Below are 22,636 nucleotides of genomic sequence, written 5' to 3'. Positions count from 1 at the left end.
GCGCTCACCGCATGGGTTGGCTGGGGATGTAAATGAGGGATTCCTGTGTGTGTCTGCCTGCCTGCCCCCTCTGGAACCCGAATTGGGTTTAATGGACTTTTAATGCTCTCCTAATTATGCCTAACCGAGCAATAAATGTCACACTGTCCCTTGATGGTGTGGCATTGGAGAGACTCAAGGCACATTAAAGTGGGAAGTGATTGGATGACCTCCTACATTCCTTTTTTCTATAATGGTTCTGCGCTTGCTCACCTTGGGAAAACTCTAGCTGAAGTTGTTCATAATAAGGCAGTCTTAATTGGTGTACAGCTTTGCTTTCCCTTTGAAGCCTCTGAGATAAGACCATCTTCTATATGGTGATTTAGCTAGCAACACCACTACCCTTTACATCTCCACTCAGAAATAAGCCCCACTGAATTCATGGGAATTCCTCCCAGGCATTACAGCCCCGACAACTGAGATGCCCAGGATGCTGCACTCATTGCTTGCCCTGCTGTTAATGAGGGACAGGCATAGGTGGGCGTGGAAGTGCTTCATTGCATAACTACCTAGGAGGTACATATGTGTTTAGGTATCCATGTGAATGCACACACGCCCACACCCATGATTTGGAACAGTTTTGAACTTCTTCCTGCAATCCCGTGGCATAGCCGCATTTGGCGTTGTGTTCCTTTAGGGAACTGAGTTTGCGTTGCTACTTTCTGCCTCAGTGGCTGTCCCACACTCATAATGAGAAGGAATTGACCAGAGATCTATAGGAAGGTGGCGTGAGGCAGGAGTGCAGCCAGCGATCACAGCCTCTGTGATTTCCGTAGCTGGACAGGCTTGGCAGGTAGCTGAGGAAGAGGCAGTGAGAGCAGTTCGCTAGTTTAAGCCTCCCACTGACAGATTTTCTTCAGAGGAGGAAAGGGCAGGATGTGACAATCCTTGTCTGTACTTGAAGGTCTCTTGAGGTTTGGAAAGGGCTAGCAGAACAGAGGGGAAAGCACTGGGAGAGTGTTTAAGAGGCTTTGGGGGATTTAGGGTGGGGGACAAATAGCTGGGCTTTTAAAGACAGGGAATTTCCCTTTGTGTGTTCTCTGATTTATTCGGACAGATAGTATTTTGTCACTCATGTGGCAACAGCATGATCAGGCAGTGTTCCCCAGTCTGGCTGCCCTCAATGTGTGAGGGCCACAACCTCCATCATCCCCAGCTAGAAGGCCAGCCAAGGAGCATGCTGGCCAGAATGATGTGTGTTTCAGCCAAACATACCTGGAGGGCAGTGGACTAGGAAAGGCCCCCAAAAGGTTGTCTCCTTTGAACTCTTTAATTCTTATACCTGCAGCCATGTTGAAATGAATTGCCTCTCCAGAGGGCAGAGGCAAGCAGGACTACCTGCCATCATTTCAGCTGGATGAAGTGGAGTGTGTGCCTTGGGCTGGAGACTATTCACATGTGAAAGCCAGCAGCTTTCCTGCACCTTGCCTTGGTGATTGATCCTGTGTGCCCATCTCTTGTTACAGGATCACGTGGGGGTGGGGTCAAGATGGGCATAGATCCCCAGGATTGCTCCAGCCGGAACAGCACTGGGGTGATTGATGGAATTGCAGTGGGCGTTCGCTGCCTGCGTCCTTTGTCTGTGCTGGCATTTCTTCTTGTAGTCCTGTAGTGGTGATATAATAGTTGCGCAGGGCCAGCGGGTGGGAAAAGTGTGATGATAGGGAATCGGATGGCGGAATTTGTCAGGGTTCATGAATGGGGAATACAAGGGTATGCTCTGCGTGATGCAGTATCAGGTTAATAATTTGTGAACATGTTCTCAGGTGTAAGAGAACTTCTAGATGGAAAACTCCTGGCACTTGGAGTTCAAAGGCACTGCACAGCTGTTCCACATGTTCCTTCTTAATGGATTGTCTGCAGTAAAAGAAAAGAAGGAAGAAGCAGTAGGAAAATATGCAAAGGTTACAAGTGGAAGATGTCAATGACTGGACCTTCCTCCCATAAAACTATGAAGAAGGCAGGCTGAGAGCATGACATGAAGGGCGCAGTCTTCTGCACATTTAGGCAGAAAAAGGTCCAACACCTCCCCAGTGTCCAACACTTCCTAATGGCGGTTGTGGCATGCCGGGGGTCGAGGGACTGTTCCCAGTCTAGCTTGCATAGGGTTGCATCCTTCGTTGATCAGTGGTGATGCCAGTGGGGGTGGCCTCTTTTGCCTCTTCCTTTGCAATACGTTCCTCGTGTGTTTTGCAAAATGCTGCATGTTTGAGTGCAATGGGAAAGGGGGCAAGGCTTGGGATGGACCCCTCCCTCTCCCATTTCCTTCATTGGCCTTAGCGTTTGTGATCTTGTGAATGATAAGCCTCCCTGTGTTGCTGTGGGATGGCCCAGCTTCTAGCCTGCTCATGAAATTTGTGTCTGCTAAGATGGCTGAAGATTATGTGCATCTAAAATTAGCCTAGGAAGAAGCAGCAGAATTCTGCATGAAAAAGTGTGGGAGTAACTGTGTTAAATCCTGCCTCCTTGCCTTGTCTCTCAAGAATCCCTAACCACCTAATCGAAATGCTGACTCTCCTCCACTTTCTGTAGCTGGGCTGATATGTTATTCTTGGCGTATGCTTTGAATTGAGACTTGCTGAAACTGTGAGCAGCAAATGCACAGAAACTGACCAAGGATGTGCATCATGTGGCACAAGGAGAATGGAAAGAGAGAGATCTGGGGGAAAGGGAGGAGACGGGAAGGAAAGAAGAGAGGAGAGGAGAGAAGGGGAGGGGAGGAACGGGGAGGGGAGAGCGGCACCTGCAAGTTTGCTTTTCATTACTGTGCTAGCAGCCCTGGAACTTGATTTCTGAGCTTGCTCTTGCTTTACATAAGCTGACTAATAGTGAAAATGACAGTGTCAGAAATAAAAGAGTGGAGTCCCAATAACTATTATCAAGTTCAGTCACATTCAAATTGTTGCATGCAAACTTTCAACTGACCCGGGTTCCTTCCTGTGAATATGATCTGTGTAATGATTATCAGAGTGGGAAGGAGTGACAGGGGTGCCATCAAATGCAACACGGTCAAGAATGCCTGTATTCATTGATTTAAAATAGTTCAAGTAGTTCAACAGTCTAAACTCTGTTGGCTCTCTGAAACAGGGTTGAGCTTGGGAGCCTGGGTGGTTTGAGAAAGCTCCCTGCTGCTGGTGTTCAGCCCCAGCTTACGGCAGGCTGGGGTGATGGGCCCAGAGGCAGCTGGGGGCTCTGGACTCACCCCAGCACTGGCCTTCACATGGCTCACTTGGGTGTTGAACTTCCAGATAGTCCCATGATCATCTGTGGTTTGCTATGCTGTTGACTAACACGATTTCTCAACAACAAAGACTCATCATGGGTTCTCTTCATAGTTAACGCAGCAAAACAGCTGACAGTTTAACAACTACCCATGCTCAACCTTGAGTGTTGGCCTGGTTCACACAATCACCACAGCTTAAATCATGGTTGGATTAAGCCACAACACATACTAGCTGCCATTTCCCGAATTCCTCACTTGGGTTCAGCTTGCCATGTGCTCAGCCATGCATGAGAAACCGCAACATGAGAAACCTCATGCAAGTGGGCAATTGAGGAAGCAGCCCCGTGACATGGCACCACTGACATGCTGTGGTGATGGTGCCAGCTGGTTACTGTGCCCGGAATTCTATTTTTCACACGACACTGAAGTGTGGCTTGTTTCAGGGAGCTTTACGCTGTGTGTTAACAGGCTATCTGTGCAGACTTCTACACATACCATTAGGCTATGCAGAGCTGCCCCTGCCTTTGAGTTCAGGAGGGGAGAAAGTTGTTTCAGCCTAATTGAGTTCTTTGCTTTGTTTTGGCAACTGATTGTCTTCTCATCTCGGGTTATTTTATTAGTTAATCACTGTCCTGCATGATATAAAGCAGCCAGCTACCATGGTTTGGATTGTTCATGCTTCTGGACTTAGGAGTAAATGCAAAGGCCAGCTTTTCCAGCAATAGTTAGGTTCAGTAAGGCAATTGACTAATGTCTCGCAGTGTATCCTAAGTAGTGTGGTGAAGTAAATTGCTCATGTGTCGTGGCAATTTACTTTTCTTTTTTTTTTTTTTTTGCCATTTATGATCTAATGAGGAGGATCTTATAAACTCTAGAGCTTTGCAGTGTCCCAGCACCACCAAGTGCAACTATTCTTGGATTGTTTTAAAATAACTGGTTAGAAAATTGCAACTGCTGGCAGAGTTTACCATATAATACATTTCCCAGCCTTTTATAGAAAAGAATAAACCTGGGGACCGTCTCGCTGTTTCGGTATAATGGTGCAGTAAGTTCTGGGGACCTTTACAACAATTGTAGCCATGAATGGCTCAGCTGCTTCATCAAAAGCCACTAGCTGATGTTTCAGTCAAGATCTGTCCATGGTATCATCCTTGTTCCGCTCCCCAGAAGGATTTGAAAGAAGGAGTAGATTTTATTAGCAGCATCCATCTGACTTACAGCAAAGTACAGCCGAACACTGTGTCTTTTCAGGTCCAGGCTTTGGGGAAATGGACATTCCAGCCTGGCTGGATCATATTTGGAAACCAGCCTCCAGCTAGGGCAGCTTTTGGAATGTAGGAGGTATGAGCTACCAGCAGAAAACTATGCTAAAAAAAAAAAAAAAAATAGAGAGAGAGTGTGTGCTTTTGATTTCCACCTCTGTAATGGTTCCTAGATAGCTTCATGACCTCATCCCATGTAGAATGTACTGAAGCTCCCTGAACCTGAACTGGAAAACTTATCTGAGGCCGGCTCCACAAGTGTTTTATAAAGATCCCTTGGTTCCCCCCCCCCCCCCCCGCAGCATTTGTTGGTTGACAGCTGCATGTAATGGAAAAGAAACATATTAGTTGTGACAGAACTTCCTTATCTGTGGTAATGGCCCATTCTCACACGTAAGCCATTATTGGATGTTGTAGTCATCAAGTGATGAACATGCATGTGTGAACCAAATCGGAGAGGCATACCAAGCCAGCTAGCTATCCTTACTCATACTTTTAGAAAGTATTCTGTCTTGACGACTTAGTATTTTTTTCTAATAGATTGGTGCTGCTAGGTTTTTAAAAATTCTTATAATGATGGAGACCCACCCAAGGATTTTTTTTTTTTTTAATTGGGAGAAGTGGCTTCTTGTCCTGTGTCTGGATCAAGAATTCACCTACTTAGCCCCTTGTGCTTGATCCTGCTCAGCTACCACAGTGTCAGAAGTCATCAGGATTAGATCCAAGAATCTTTGGTCACTGAGGTGAAGATATCCAAACTGCGGCTTGGAGTTTCTTAAATGTTCTCAGGTTCTGGACTGGCCCTGCCTTCCCAAGCTGGCTGTTAGGTACTCCTAGACAGGAAGAGGTATAATAAGTGGCAACTGTGTTGAATGGGGACTGCTTCATAAGCCTTTCTGACTCTGCCATATTTTGGTTTGTTCCTTGGTTGTGACTTGTGCCTTTGGCATTAACTCCTAGCCTAACCATTCCGTAGTTCTGCAGGTACCAAAGCTCTTGGCTTCGGATGTCTGACCAAGAGCTGCCTGTGACTCAGCCTCAGTACACATTGGTGACTCCTAACCCACCACCTGAGAGTTAGTGTTCGAGAAAGAATTAGGTTGCTTATGTGACGCTACATAAAAAGGATGAATGTGCTCCACAACTGGTGGAGATCTGTACCTGAATCCAAGATGTGTATTCTGAGCAACACTTTCATTATTCATTCATAAGTCTTAATATATGCACCAAAAAATAAAGTTCAGCTTGCACTCTTCTTGCAGCTGCTGAAAATGGATTTTCCTCAAGCTGAGAATGCAGAATTGCGTGAACAAGTGACCATCTTCTGAAGTTACTCACTACAGTGATTCAGTGAGAGGAGAGAAGTTAAGGAAACAAACACATGTTTACATTCTGGGAGTAGAGGGTGCAAAGGGAACTCAATACTTCCTGTTCCAAAACTTTGACATCACATCTGCAGCGAAACTTTCACCTTTCTCACCCTATTTGTGTGATTTTATTCAGTAAGGAGAGTCCCAGTTCCATTTCAGATGTTTCAACACAAGGTGATAAAAAGGAAGTAAGATCCATTGGTGCCTCCTGGTTTCCCTGCATCTTCATAACACCTGAAGACAATGTGAGTGACTGTTTAATCCCATCCTGCTTGAATTCTTGAATGCAGAATTCAGCCCTATTCACATATGTATCTTACCCATCACATGTATCCTTAATTCATGTGGGGTGAATGCAATCATGCCCAGTGAACTCACTGAAATCATTCCCCTACCTTGGTGAGCTCAGCGTAAGAGTTTCTACACATGGTGAGGAACTCAGCTTAGTTTGCCCCTGTCCCCAGTAAAATTCTGTGAAAGTGGCAGGCCAATGGCAGGATAAAAAACCTCCCCTGGAAATGCCCTTGCCCTGAACACAGAGAAGAAGTGGAGGATGAGGCCAGCAGCATGACTTCCTTTCCAGGTGCTCAGGGACATGCCTACATCTGGGGCATATATAGACGTGAGCAGTGGCAACATCTGCTGCTCATGACATTTGCATTTTAGGTCAGCTTTGTAGCTCACCTTGTATCTTCTGCCTTATTATTTTTAGGAAGGACACTAAGGAGATAAAATTAGCCAGGGCAACAAGAAAGAATGGAGGGGAATAGCTAACTAGTGAATTCAGGTGCTTGCTTACTCTGGACGTGCCATTCCATTGTGCTTTGTAGCTCTGATTTGCCATTGTGGTTGCCTGAGAAATGCTATGGGAATTTCTTCCATGTTTTGTTTGTTTACTTTCTTGCAACACCATTTCCTTTTGTGTTACCAGCCCCAGATCACATAATGCCTTACCTATACCTAGTATGAGAAAGCAGCATTTTGCTTGTGCAGTCTTGTTTCTGTGCAGTCCTGTTCTGTTCTGCAGCGCTCATTTTCTGGTTATCGTCATCATCAGGAAGAAATAAATGGGATCCTGTTTTAATGTGGCTTGGAACATTTACCCCGAAATGGCACAGCTAGTTGCTAGCAAACTTCAGTGGATGTAGACCAAAGATGTGTACCTGTGCAGCAAAACGGCCAATACAAGAACGAGTGCTGCCAGTTTTATATTGTGCTAGGTTTTAAAGGTGATCTGGCTCAGTAAATACCTACCTGCCAACTTTTATAGGCATGCTAGTATATTCTACAGGTATTCTGAGCCTCATGGTGATTGTGCTGCTAACAGTTAGGGCCAGACTGTGTGTGACATTATTCACATGGCTTGGCCAGGCATGCAAGGTGTGTAAAGTTAAATGGCAAGTGGGATGCGGTGGAACTGGAGGATGATGGAGAAGAGGCTTTGAGCTTTTACTTCTGTCACAGTCTTGCCTGGAATTGTGTGAGCACACTTGCTATTTACAAGGGAAACACAGCTCCTGTGAGAGTGTGGGGTTTGGCTCACAGACAACACATGCTGAGTCATAACACTTCTTCTTGGCCAACAGAATTTGGAATTCCCGAATTTTAGAGTCACATCCCATTTCAGAATGTTTTGGGTTGTTCAAAAATGTCTGCGTGTATTTTTGGACCATTAAGGTTAAGCCACTTCTGCCTTACTGTATTGCTGTTCATAAAATAACAACAAAGTTATTTTTGAAAAAGTTATGTTTGAAAAATGAATGTTTTATTTGAATGTGGTTGAGAGCCAACATTTGCACCATAAATAAATTAATTTGTCCTCATGTATAACAGCCAGCTTTTGCCACAAAAGGGTACAAATAAAATACTAACCAAATGGGTAAAGATCACTATGCAGTGAGCTTTCACACAAAAAAATCTACAACGATAGACTCAAAACATACGCAAGGATCGGATAAATCAAGTTTCTGCCAGGGGTTGTTGACCCTCAACTTAATGTATCTCTAATTCAGTATTAATGAATGATAGAAACCTAAAGGTGAAGGAACTTTCATTGGTGCCTTTCTTATTGCCAGTTTATTACCTGGTGAGATTTAGGCCCTGTGCAAGGGTAGAAAACCCATTAAGATGGTCTGAACCAAGGCTCTGTTAGGGCAAAATTATTTTCTGGGGATTCTACTCACAGTATGAAGGATGAGTTTTTTGAAAACTTAAACCATCTCTGGAACAGAGAGATGGTTCAGGCAGGTGATTTGATGAAACCTGAGTGTTTAAGTGGGTTACTGCAGAAATGTGAAAGATGGAGCTGGCGGGGAAGGGTTTTCTCTTTCATTTTTTCCTAAAGTTTTTTTTCCCTCAAAAATGGAGAAAATGGATTATGGAATATTTTCTTTTTGAATGATGAATAAACTATTTCAGACAAGGTGTTTTGGCTCCCCAAAAATACTTTTTTTAAAAACTTTGTAATGTGTTCTTGTAAGCCTATGTACAGTATCCAACATTAGAGTTTTCATACAGTGAAGACAGACAAAGCCTGGGCTGTAAAGCTGAGATTTTGGCTCTCAAATGCCAGAACAACATTCATTTATACCTCTAGGGGACACTACCATTGTCCAAGGAGAAGGACTGAGCTTTCAGTTTCTCTGCTTGTGAACTTCTGCTTGTTGGTGTAGTCAGTGGATCTGTTTCTTTCCTCTTGACTAGTCCTTAGAGAACTTGGGGAAAGCACAGAGCAACGAAAAGGGACTGGAAGTACACATATTCAAAAGGTAAGAGTTTAAATGTACCATAATTCAGAAAATTGAACCGTATTTTAACGTGTTAGATTCTTTTCATACCTTTTACGTTAATCATAATTTAATCCCTACTAATTTGATGATGCTCATAACTACCCCCTCCACCATAGCTTAGTATTTACTAGCCACTAATTTTTTTTCTTTTCCTCCTCCCAGCAAAATGGTGAGATCAAGATCTACCCTATGGAGACATATGCACACTGCAAGTTCTCCTGAGGAGGAAAAATGTGATTTGCAAATATTTTCAAATTAAATGGGCATTTCCAAATGCTGCTAAAGTGGCAAAACATATCCTTATATAATGGAGGAAATGTTCTGCAGACATTAAAAAGACCCATCAGTGATTTAATCAAGAAGGGCCACACTGATGAAAGTGCAAATGGCTTTTCCCAGTGTTCTTATTACAGACATCCTCTTTTTGCTTCTTCAGTAGCACAAGTATCATCATGAAGAAGTTCCCCATCAGCAACAGCATCAGCCGCAGCATAAACAAACATTTTGGACTGCATCCAAAATATACTTGGTAGCTTCATTTGTAGACAAGATGACACCTGAAGATCAGGAAACAATTCACCACACACTTGCAAGAGAATATATTCTTCTGGCACCCCACTATCAAATAAAATGCATATTAGCAATAAGCTTTTACATTACTGGGGCTATAACATTGTTTACCTGCATAGATTATTTGAGCAAGCCTATCTTAGGGTCAGAATATGGACATGTAACGGAATCTGTGCAAGGAAAAATCAACAAAGCTCCCTGTCTCGCATTACTTACAGATGGATGAACAAATGTGACGGGAGAAGGAAAAGTAAACTGCAATAATATCTCAACCAGTTGTTTCCAAAGCATTGATACTGGAGGGAACAGTTTTACGGAGAAGTATATCTGTTATAAAGGCAAGTGATATTTACAGAAAATTGGGAGCTGTAAAGAAATCGTTTTGCTGTCTGACGATGGAAGTAATAGGAAAGCAGCATGGGAGGGTATAATAGATAAATATACCCCTGTTACTGTGATAGGATGTTCATGGCGTGAACTAAAATTCGCTTGTTAATGGCATAATGAAACGACGTCCTCCAGAAGAAGGTGCAGAACATGTAAAAACTACTCATACTGTAGGTGCAATCTTCAGGAAGAAGAAAAATGTAAAGAATGAAATTGTGACAGTGAAGCCCTGTAGTTCCTCTGAGGTGGAGTGGTGATCTCCTTTGAAAGTTTACTTCATAACAGAACAACAAAACAGAAGCTCTTCCAGAAACAGTAAAAGTTGAGGATCGTAAAGTATCCAGAAGTGTAGGCAAGACTGTACCTGATGAGGACGTCTTCTGGGTTCAGCCCAAGAACTCGCTGAAGGTTCCAAAGCCAATGTCTTTGGCAATTATTGGATCTGAACCAGACAGTGCACTTTTGTCAGAGATTCCTTATTCAATGGCCAAGATATGGACAACTGTTTTTGACAATCTAAGTGTGTTACAAGTACAGATAACTTACAAGAAGAAAGTTAAGTGAAAGATGTTATTAGGATACGGGAAATATTTTGTCATCCTCAGGTTCATGCTGCTGTAAATCCGTTAGAACCAAGAGTCAAAGATATCTAAGTGGTGATAGCACTGCTGCTGAATTTCAACTAGAAGTACAAAGCAAAGAGTTGATATTGGCAAGGTACTTTCCAATGTTGCAGAATACAGAAGATCTTCAGGATTTGGTCCAGGAATGTAGTCTGGGATTCTGCCAAGCATATTCCTCTTGCAGTACAGTCTTTTGCACAACACAGCCTCTGACTCCTTGCTTCCTGCAAACTTCAGATTCCTCCATCTACAGCACCATGAGCAAGAAACTGGTCCATGTTTATTTGCATCAAATGATGAAATAAATGTATGTGTGAAAAGTCAGAGAAACTTCAATCTGGGCAGACCTTCAGTTTGTAGAAGTCTATGATAATATTGCTGATGACAAAAATGAAGAGCAGAAGTAGAAACTGAAATTGATAGCAATCATTCAGAAAATGAGGCCAGTTAAGTTCATATATATTCATTGAGTCTCATCAACCCCTCCTTTTTTCCCTCAGTCGTTTAATGGGAATGAGTATTTTATGCTTACTTGACATTGTAGAGGAGAAGAGACATAGTTTTCTTTGTTTTAGTAATATTGATTGTTTCCTCTGTTTTGAATGTTTTTTCCAGGTGCCTCAAACTGGGAAATAAAAGATGCATCTTATCATTTAGAACAAACAAAAATAAAATAGAAATTACAAAAGCAGATTCAGTTTACAATTATTGTCTGAATACGGCAAACATGCTAATTTTATGCCAGAGCAAGTTATACATAATACATTTTGTGTTCCTAAAGAAACAAAATGACTTTCAATCTGTAAAGGATGTGAATCCTCTTATTTTTTCCATTTTTCCAGAAAATTCTGTTGTTTTCTGCGGGGGGCGGGGGCGGGGGGGGAACCATTTTTTTCCTGTAACTTCAACCTTTCCAGAAATTTTATATGTCCAGGTTGGTGTTGATGGCTATGCCTTTCTTCCGGAAGACATGATATGCTCTGGCCTCAACTAAGCGAGATGGTCCCATTGTGCCTCTTTGTGGAACTTTCTGATCTGGCTACAGTAATCCACGCCTTAGTTGCCTCCCATCTGGATTTTTGTAACATGTTCTGTGTGGGGCTGCTTGCGAAGACCATATACAAATATCGGTCAATTCAGAATGCTGCGGCTATGCTGCCTCCTTTGTACCAATTGCACTGGCTGCTTGTGTATTTCTGAGCATCATTCAAAGGTCTTATTTGACCTCTGAAATGGCACACGACCTGGTTATGTGAAGGACCGCCTTCCGCCATATAATCCTGCCTGTCGACCAAGATTTTCCATAGAGGACCTTCTAATGGTCCTTTCCAGCATTCATAAAACAAGGAGGCCTTTTCTGTGTTAGCTCCCCATTTCTGACAATCCCTTCCCTGTGACGTCTCTATGGCTCCTCATCTTTAAGAAGCACATTAAGACTTCTCTTTTTAATCAAGCTTTTCTGCTCTCCTGGACATTTTGGCAGTTGGCAGTTGTGGGTTTTGCTGTTTGCTGTACCACGTTCAAATTGTTTTACTGATATTAGCATCTGCCACTCTGTTCTCCTTACTGTGTAAGCAGGGAACATAGATAACTTCAAATAAAGGAAGGCAATCAGTAATTAATCTTGAATATTTAAATTAATTCAGTATTGAGATAATACAGGGGTGTGTTTTTCCAAGAGCTCATATAGGCATTTTCGGTGCTTAACTGATTCTCTCACTTCTCTTCTTCCCTGGAATTCTCGACTAAAGAAAATAATGAGCTTTAATTTCACATGTGTCACTTCATACAGGAATTATCATCATTTTGTTCCAGCTGTCCCTTCCTCCACCATCCTATTTCTTCCCCTGCAGTAGGGAATGATGCATAATTGTTTGAATCACTAGGTCTATTTTCTTTTTCAAATTAATCATGCTACAACATCACAACATAATCTTACTATTCCTCCCTTTGGTTTATGGTACATGTTGCATCAATTATAAAATGCAGTGATATGTATCTTAAAGGTACCATTATTGGCTGAAGAATACTGTAGTTTAGACTCTGTTTACTTTTTATAGATATAATGAGAAAATAAGTTTATTATCTCAAATATGTGTTTCAATATTTGTTGAATGTAGAAATCTAATTGACATGTTCCCTTCAAGGGGTGACATTTGAGAAGTCTGGTTAGGGCTTTCTTCCATTTTATAATTCTATAGCCTTAAAGTTAAGCTATTTTGTAAAATTTATAGATACGGCAAGCTTGCAAATATGTCCAAAAATTTACTCAACTCCCTCCTCCCCATATGTCCACAATCAATTATATTGGTTAATTAATAGCCAATATAAGAAACAGCATATTGAACTGAAAAGAAAAAGAAAATAACAGAACACCTCTAATCCTCTGCAGCAGCCAGCTATTCCTGTTGGTGGTAGATCACTAAATGGGCATTAGGTGGACAGTTCACTGGTCAATTTGGATCTGCTGGGTCTGAATCCATGTGTTATTCTCAGGGAGACCTAGATAAAGCCCCGGAGAGACCCAACATTGCCATTTAGATGGCATCTATTCATCTTGATGCTGGAGTTAAGCTCTATCAAGCTACAAAGGCTAGTAAAGTTCTTTCTGGCTCCGGAAGGCAAGGGCTGGCTTAACTTAGGAAGCACTACATAATGAGTCTCTTCATTTTGTACCATGCTACGCCTCCACTTTGATTGTTGCCTGAACTTCTCCATTTTTTAATGCATTACCTAGCCCGGCAGAGGTTCTGCTCAGCACAGGACAGTGGTCTATTCCTAAGCCTGACATGAGAAGGGATTTTCATATGGACTTCTGTTTCATAATAGGAACAAAGACTTTTAAAGTTGAGATTTGGGAATGGGGGTAGAGAAGGGTGTTTAACTGGTTGTGGGGGTGCAATATCCCCCCATAGCCTCAATGGGCTAAGTACCAAAATGAAAGCCAAGTGAGAGACTATTTCTCATCCCAAGAGTTTACAACCCAGAAGCAGCCAGGGCAAGCTCAGGGCAGTGGTTCAGCAAGGCGATCATTTCGACTTGGCATCCAATCTGGCAGCCTAGCTGTTCGTTACCCTGGGAGACTGTCCAGTTTCTAAGCCTCTTCAAATTTGATGCTTCAGTGGTAACTTGAGTCAGCAGGTTACCACTTTCCCTCCCAGCCCCTCAAATAAATTGGGGAGGGGCTGAGTTGGAATGGGTTACATTAGCCCTGCATACATGGCTGATGCAGCTGTTTGGAGTGTGGACAGGGAATCCACCCAATTTAGGCTATTTTCACACACATGGTCAGTATTTAACTGATCGCTTTATTAAAGAATCAGAAGGATTTTTCTTTTCTGCAGATAGGACTTGGCATGAGACCCTGCATTTTTAAATGTTGGGATATGGTTTACTTGCTTGAGTCATCAGCTCTTTCTTTCCAAATTAGGGCTGTCATTTCAGGGCCAAAGTATGCATTCTGCTTCAGCCTTGCTTCTTCAGTGGCCAGCTCCCATTTCTGATGTCTGGAAGAAGGGTTCAGCTCTATCCCGCTTTTCCAATGCAGACTGGAAGTGATTTAAATAAACAGTTTGCCTCAGCAAGAAGAAAGGTTAATTCAAATCACTGATATACATCAAGGTTCTCATTGATTTTTTAAATATATTTCCTGAAAGGCAGTACAAACTGTTAATTGACAAGAAAATATAGTTGTATTTAGACCTTCTCGTCCAGGCAAGATTTGCATCTCTTTCCCTCCCTGTGTATCTCTTGCACGCTTTCCCCTTGTACTGATACTTATTATTTGTTTATTTAATTTAGATCTGATTTTCTGTCTAAAAGTTCCCTCAGGGCAGCTAACATTAATCAAATATGGTTTAAAAACTAAGTCATAGGTAAAACATAATATACGAGCAAATTGAAAACATGACAATATAAACTCATCCCACTAAGTAAAACCACTTCCAGAAGCAGAGCAACCTACATGGCAAAGACCTGCCTGAATAAGAACACCTTTGACTGTGGGGGAATTTACCTTGGAACAGAGGCAGACATGCCTCTACTACCAGTGGGACTGAGCAAAGATCTTTCCTGAAGATCTTAAAAGTCAGGCAGACTTGCCTGGGAGAAGGCAGCCTTTCAAGTGTCCTGTTCTCAAGTTGTAAAGGCTTTTCTAGGTCTTTGAAATGTGACTGGAAACAGTCTGATAATCAGTGAATCTGTTGTAACAATTAGTCATAGGCTGCAACATTCTGGACTAGAAGACATTTTGGAACGTTTTCAAAGGAAGCTTCATGTAGAGTATGTTATAATCACTTGGATGGACGTAATTAAGGCATGTGGGATCAAGGCCAGTCTGACATCTCCAGGAACTGGTGCAGTGGATCCACTAACTTCAGCTGTGTACAGACAGTCCTGGCCACCAACAAAAAGAATGCAGTTTCAGGAGTGAATTAAGGAGAGCACCCAAACTGCAAACCTGAATCTTCAAGAGGAACGTAATCTCACGCTGCACAGCTTGAATTGTCATTCCCTGATCTAGCTTGTAACTAAGTGGGGTAACTTCTGTTTTGACTGGATTAAGATTCATCAGTGCACCAGGCACGGATTTAGGACTTCAAAGCAGTCTTTGGATTTAGATGGCAAGGAGAGATGAAGTTGATTATCAAAAATATATTGGTGGTACCAAATACCAGAACTCCAGACAGCTTCTCTCAGTGCTTTCATGTATGTATGTATGTATGTTACATGGCGGGGACAAGATGGACCTGAGGGACAGGATGGGCCAGTGGCTATTGAAACAGGAAAGCCCAGTACCACCTTCTGATATGGCTTCTCCAAGGACGAGAGCCTCTGTAAAACAGTGCCTTCAAACCCTCTCCTAGATGTGAACTCTCAGAAGGATGCTGCAGTCATAAAGGCTGCCAAGGAGTTCAGCAGAAGCAACAGCAATATGCTCCCCTTTCTTGTCCAGTTCCTGGTCTAAATCATCTACCAAGGTGACCAAAGCAGTTTCTATCCTATAACAATGGCTGAAGCCAGGCTGAAATGCTTTTGATTATCTCACTCATCCAGAGACTCCTAGAGCTGAGAAGCAGTCACACACTGGAGCACCTTGTGGAATGACTGGGGACTGTCTGGAAATCAGCCAGTGCAGCAGGGTTCAGGGAACTTACCTCTTTAAAGTGCTACCGTACTTACATGGCAGGATACCTTATTGAATTCTGTGGGACTCCTGAGTGCACCTGCATAGAGACCAGGTGGTGGTGGGGATGCAGCTGCTTCAGCTTCCGCTGTGTATTGGGTCTCTAATTCAGCCTCATCCTTTCACTGCTCTGGGGTAACAGATCTTGCTCACCGCAGTAGTGAAGGGAAGGTTAAAGGATAGGACAAGGGAAGGTTAGATTTTTAATCTGTCCCTGCAGCTGTACTCTGCTGCACTGTGGCATGCAAGAATTAGCTGGTGCAGCTTTTCCCTGCATGGAGATACATGCGAGCATGTGCAAATAGCTGCAGATCACATTGTTTTTAAAGACATACTTACAGAGACTGATTGAAAAGTTGATGAGCCAGACAAGTAGGATCTGGCAACTCTACAAATTTGGTTTCATAACCAGAAAGGATGATTTATGATCAGTTTATAAATATTGAGGCTGTTTACTTATCCGGATTTGTAATGGTCTTATAATTGCTACCTTTTCTTGGGCTAGGTTTCTACCATTGAGGTGCAGAATAAGGAAGTTTGTAGTGCTTTTTCCAGAGATCTAGAATGTGGATATTGTCAACACAAAACATAACCAAACAACCCTCCCCCTTAAAGTAGAACTCTTGCTCAGTGGGATGTGGCCATGTCACATGTTCATTTTCTTCTCTTTTTTGTTGTTTCACCTTATTTGCTAATTTCAGCTCAATGTCTGGGTTGCACATGCAACTATATTTGCCTTTTTTAGTGGTTATTTTTGCACATTTCTGCTTGTCCAGTCCCAGTGCTGTAATGGAGCCAGGGCTTGAGGATGAAGTGCTGTAAGCTTTTAATTAGAGGGACAGTGACATCTCCTTCCATCAGGTGCCACTAATCTCTCTGAGCATAGCTTCATGGTAGCTTGTATGTATGCAGCGGGGCAGGAGGACAATGGATTTTGCCAGCAACGGTATATTTTTGTGAACTATCTCTCTGGTGATGGGTATTTTAGGGTGGTGTGGACTTGAATGAGCTTTTAAGATCCATTAGCTTCACAAAATATTTGAAGTAAAAATGGCTAGAACTGGGATGTTGTTGTTGTGGTTGTTTTTGGTTTAGTTTGGGTTTTTTGATCGACTATTTCTTCCTGATGGTGGAGCAAAATTTAAGTTAGTAATCTTATGTTGTTGTACTCTTATGTTGTCATTTCCTTTTCTCTTGCAATCTCAGAAGTCCAACCTGCTAACCACAACACTGCCCTTTGCTATGCTTACCTGCTGCTCCTGATAAACTGGGTAATACGCTATAGGTGGGTTCCCTTCATGTATGAAGAATGTGTGCACATACAAATCACAGAAATGGATTGATGTGATTGCCTGAAGTTTAGTATGCCCCTTGGAGAAGGGGCTGGGAGAACTGTCACAGCCAGGGCTCAGCACTTCTGAAATGTACCGCCATGTCACTGATAAGTTTGTTGCTGCTGTTGTGCTGGTGGTTTGCCTATGGGCCAAAACAGTTAAGGAATTGGAGTGATTTCCCATCACCGAACTACTTTTCTAGATTAGCCAGCTGTTTTCCTGGCATAATTAATAGCTGCCTGACTTTTCCATGGCAACTTTCCTGGTCTAGGAAAACTTGCTTTCCTGAAGGTATGCATGTCATACAGATGTTAAAGGAATAAGAAGCTCTATCCCCTCCTCCAATACACACTTCAGGTGGGAATTGGTGCCCCTTCTGTTTTCCTGGCCAGATGTGCTAGCGGCTACCATTAGGATCTTTTTTCTAGTAGGTGCTCTGCGCCTTTGAGAAATGCAGGACAAGCAAAATCTCAACTGGTGTAGCTTTTCCAGCTTAGAGGTGCAGCGGGGTCAAAGAATTAGCTTCACAGATTTTCTCAGGAAAGGGGAAGAATGAGCAATTCCTTCACTCTAGCTTTATAATAGTGCAGTCTTATCCTACATGTAGTAGTGTTGGTGGTATTTTCAGTCTTTTGGTCAACCTATCCTGTGCATTTGTATAGGTCTTCCCTACCTGCAACAAAACAGACAATAGATACAGAAACATGGTAAGTCAGAAGAGGTCTTCCAGGCCATCTAGTCTGAGCCCCAGCTCCACTCATGTAATATGCAACATGTGGTTGTCTAATATTCCTTGAATGCCCTAACTGATGGGGCCTCCACCACCTCCCATAGAAGCCCATTGCATCTCCTAGGGGTCCTAACCCTCAGGAAGTACTTCCTAACATCAAACCTGAAACATACCTGAAACCTGGTTATCTAAAGGAACGCTTGCGTCCATATATGTCCTCCCGCCCCTTGAGATCGGCAACAGATGCCCTCCTCCGGGAGCCCTCTGTGAATGATATTAGGAGGGTGAGTACCCAGAGGAGGGCCTTCTCTGTGGTGGCGCCCCACCTATGGAATGCGCTCCCCAGAGAGGTCCACCTGGCGCCATCGTTATTTGTTTTTCGGCGCCAGGCTAAGACCTTTTTATTTAAAACTTACTTTAATTGTTAACTTATTATGTGTTTATAGGATTTTAAATTTTTAAGCTGAGATGCTACTGGGCTTTTTAATCTTTAATTGTATTAATTGTTATTTATATGTTTTAATTATGCTGTGAGCCACTCTGAGGCTTTGTTGCAATGGGGGCAGCATAGAAATGTTTTAATAAATAAATAAAATACCTCCTTGAGTTTTGCCCCATTGGATCGCACCCTGTCCTCCACTGTAGGGAAGAACAGGTCATGACCAGGACCGTCTTAACGCATGGGCCTGATGGGCACTTGCCCGTGGGCCCCATATTAATCTGTGTATGTTAACCCTTGGAGAATTGAAAAACTTCCAAAATTACCAGTAGGTGTAGTTGTCTTAGGGGCCCCAGTACACTGCTTTGCCCGGAGCCTTTAATGCTGTTAACACGGCCCTGGTCATGACCCTCTACCGTGTGACACCCCTTCACATTACTATATGTCACTGTAAGATCCCCCACCCCACAAATGTCCTATTCGCCAGGCTGAAAAGACCCAGCTCCTTCAATCTCATCTCATAGGGCGTCTCCCCCAGTCTGGCTCCCATCCTCGTGAACCTGCACTGAACTGATTCTAGCCTAGCTATGCCTCTCTTATAATGTGGTGTTACTTAGGGAACACCTCCCATATGTAGTGGAGAGAAGGCAGCCTTGTACACCCAGCTGAGAGTCTTGCCGGCAAGGTCAGCCTGATCACATAGTTACTTCCCCATCTAACCATCTCCCTTGTTTCAAGCTTTGTGTGGAAGACAGATTTCACAGAGATGAGAAATAAATTTTAACTGCTGATCATGTTAAAGTTTTATCTTAAAACGAGACAAAATTCCTCAAAGACCTGTAAATCAAACTGCTTGAAAGTCTTTTTGCAGACTTGTCAGCTGGTGCTAAATATTTTCATCAGCCAGTTCACATTTCAATTAAATCATCAAACAGTTTCCGTTTACAGTTTTGAATAAGGCTTAACACTTTTTCTTGTTTCTTTTGATCATGTATTTGCCCTGCTTGTATTGTTACTCAAAGGTTTTACACACACACACACACACACACACACACACACACACACACACGGGCATATGCATACATACATGCATTTTGTCTGTATTTCTGTTTTCCAGAAACCCTGACTGTTGCTCTTTCAAACAGTACACCATTCTTCATGCACAGTTCTTTGCTAAGAATTTGTGCTATGCACAAAGATTTAGTTACATTTTACAAGCTTCGACCACATTTAATCTCCTGTTATTGCTGAGCGCCTGCCAGGCCTTTTGGATGCATATTGCCTTTTCACGGGACCAAACTGCTGTGGTTGGTCATGGGACCAACCACATCTAAAGCTTGTGGAGGGAATTGCTTGTCGCTCTGCCCTAAAATCCAAAAGAGCAAGGATTACCATCAGGGGCAGCTGCATATTCAAATGAATTTGGACTAATTAAACATCACAAAACAATAGCTAGGCTTTGAGTTTCTCATAAATGTTCATCAGAGTTGATGTAAAACAGTGAAGTCATTGTAGGGAGAGAGTTTGCTATTAAAGGGTACCTGCAGTTCACTAGACCCAAGATGGCTATTCAGGAAACTCTTTACAGTCTGAGGGTTAAACTAGACAAGGTGAAATACATGATTGTATTTCCTTTTAGAAAAGAAAAGTTAAAAAAAACCTCAGCCCTGTAGAGGAGCTTGTAATCAGTGGCAGAAAATTTTTGTAGAGAAAATGGCCAGTGAGGAGAATGCTAACACACACGCACGCACAGGGTCCTAATCCAAGTTTCCCTCTCTAACAGGCTTTGCTTTTCCAAACATTTGAAAGGTCAGAAATGACATTACTGATTTCTCATCTCATTTAGCCTGACCCTGAGGCTGCAATTCTAAGCATACTTGCTAGTAAGTAGGCCTGCTGAGCTCTGGGATTTGTGGAGTAACATCCTCTGTGACCAGGCTGTAATTAGATTATTGTGCCTATTGCAAGAAATCGCAAGCTGCAATAAGGGACATGTATGTATGTATGTATGTATGTATGTATGTATGTATGTATTAAAAGTAATTTTTAGAGTCCCATCCTTAATCGGAACATATGGGAGCAGTGTACCAGTCATGAATAAAGATGATGATACAGCGAGCATCCTTCTTACCACCACAGACCTGGTCCTAGGGAACATCCTGCTGCTACTTGCCTCTGTGGGACTGGCCCAAGACATGAGGCAATGGAGCCAGTTAATGTGTGTTAATTGAATTAATTTACAGTCCTGCCTTATCTAGCTAAGAAGGAACAGAAGTGCTGCCTTGTCTGGCTCCCACTGATTCACCATTTTGGGTGGTTGTATCTGAGCTGGTCCATTAAATACATTTGTTCAGGAACCAGAGACTTCCAAAAACTTTCCCATTACATTATTACTGTAGTTCTCTAGCAGAGGTTTTCTTGTCCTTTCCAAGCTGCAAGCTTTGCTGTTTTTATTCTTTCTTTAGTCTATATTTGGCATTCTGTTTAAAATGTAATTCTTTTAACCTCCACTCCTGATTATACCTTTTGCCTCATTCCTTGCAACTGTGCTATCTTCTGTCAGTATGAGACATACTTTATATTCCCCTGAAATATAAAGTATTTCAAATATGAATTTGAAAGCATGGAAAAGATAGTTGAAACTGCCAAGCGGAGTTTTGAAATAAAGATGCCTTATTTGAGAACATTTCACGCACACCTACATGTTAATTGGGATGCTAAAATGGTAAAGGGGAATCAGTACAGATTTATTGTTTTGCTGGTCAGTATATTTTGCAGATACTATTGTCTCTTCTGAAATTCATCACCCACGCGAGGTACATTAATGCAAAGGGAATGGCTTCAGGATAATCACTCAAGATCCTCAGGAATGCTGGCATCTAATGCATGTTGAAAACCCGTGGGCTTTATCTACAATGCAAGGACTTGACATATACATAAATAGAAAGCCCCTAAAAAGACATGGAGTCAAAAATAAAAATGCCGAATGGCAGGGCACAGCCAGTGACTCCGGTAACATTTCTCTCTCTTGACACTTGACACTGGAGTGTCTCTAAGTTTGTCATCATGAAAGTTGATTCCTGCAATGATTGTTTTAAAGATGACTTTCCTAGCCTAGCCCAGTTAATCCCATTGGAGGTGGGCAAGAAGAAAAGTTGAACGTTAAGATAACCTTCATGATCCACAACTACTTCCTTCCACTGGTTTGTGTTCCCAGTAAAGGCCTGCATTTACCAAAATCTGTCATGCAGAATATAAATCTGGAAGAAAAGATTTGTAAAGCCTATATTGACAGTGTGAACTCTGCAGCAGTTAACAGTAGGAACAATAAGGACAATAAACACATACTGGGGTGCCACCCCCTCTGCCACCCCCTTCCCCTCCTGGAAGGCTGTCAGCAACATAAAATACAATGTTTAAACCTGGATCTTTTCTGATTACCTATAAAGAGGATGAGATGCGTGTGGGGGCGGGAGGGGGCAGGTCTGTGGTAGCAGAAGGAGGTCTCGGTGGGCAGAGGGGTAATCTGGTTGCTTGCCTGCCTGTAGTCTGCTCCCATTTGACCCACTTTGTACTCCAGTTGGGCTCCGGTACCAGTTTGGTGGGATGGGAAGCCCTGTGGGCTGGGATATTTGGAGGAGCAGGAGTAAGTACAAAGTCAGCGTAGACAAGCCACAACATTGGAGCAGTAGGAAGAACGTGGGCAATTGCTGACACCAAAGATACGAGAGAAATCCCAAAGGAGAATACAAGCAGAGGGGTTTGGAATGGATGGGGTGGCAGCGTTTGTTATTAAGGTTCTAAACATGGCCAGGGGAGATATTCAGTCCTCTGGGTTTGAGAGGTAAAGTTATATTTGGGTCTTTCCTGAAGCAGCACGCAATGGCCTAATTCCAACTAGGGTAAGTACAGTGCCAAATGACAGTTGTCTTTTATTCAAATTCGAAAGCAGCGCTCTGTTCAGAAAACCTGTAACACCTCATTTAGGTCTTCAGTTATCAGTCTAATAAAGATGAGGTATAAAGAATGAACCCCCAGTAACCATAGTTTCATGATGGTGTGTGGTCAGGTCTGTTTTTAGTTGAATGGTCTTTCTTAAGTTTGACCCCCTCCGATCCTTAGAATATTGACCTAAATAGCTAAAGTGTTTGCTTCTTTTTTGTAGGCTAGGCCGTGCAGACAATGGAGAGATTGTTGCTCTGGAGCGTGCATTAGCTGTCTTGACAACACTTGGCTTGTACGCTCAGGTTTTTTTTTTTTAATTCTTCCTCTTCTTTTGTAAAGGTCTTGTACCCACCAGACCACGATTTTTACAGTACTCAGAAATACATTTACAGTGCCTAGGATACATAGATCAAAAGCTATGTTTCCCTTCTTCTCCTCTTACACTGAAGATAATGCAAATGCTTTTTTAAAGCAAAAAAAGATAAATAAAATGTGCACCTTGCTAAATGTTTGTTAGCAAATTCTAGTGTAAATGAGGATACATTTTGAGCACATTGCTAAACAAGCCTAGGGTAAGTTGCTTTTTAAGCTTTTTCTCCAATGAGTCATTTCTTGGCCTTTATCTTTCTGGCTGGGATTTTTTCTCATGTATAATGCATTCCTTGATGTGGTCTTTCTGTTTAATAATACTTTAGTGATGCAACAGAAATGCACTCTCAGTTTTAAGTATCACTAAACCC

General features: G+C 42.5%; 1 protein-coding gene across 2 annotated transcripts in view; it reads left to right on the top strand.

The window, feature by feature from the left end:
• RNF144A (ring finger protein 144A) overlaps window positions 1–22,636 on the top strand; it is a 63,477-nt gene that overhangs the window by 844 nt on the left and 39,997 nt on the right. The gene's annotated exons all lie outside the window — the stretch shown is intronic.

Source organism: Varanus komodoensis, unplaced genomic scaffold, assembly GCF_004798865.1.
Source record: "Varanus komodoensis strain SLA01 unplaced genomic scaffold, ASM479886v1 scaffold10, whole genome shotgun sequence".
NCBI lineage: Eukaryota > Metazoa > Chordata > Lepidosauria > Squamata > Varanidae > Varanus > Varanus komodoensis.
Note: the sequence above shows the minus strand (reverse complement) of the source record. Positions and strands in the feature narration are given on the sequence as shown.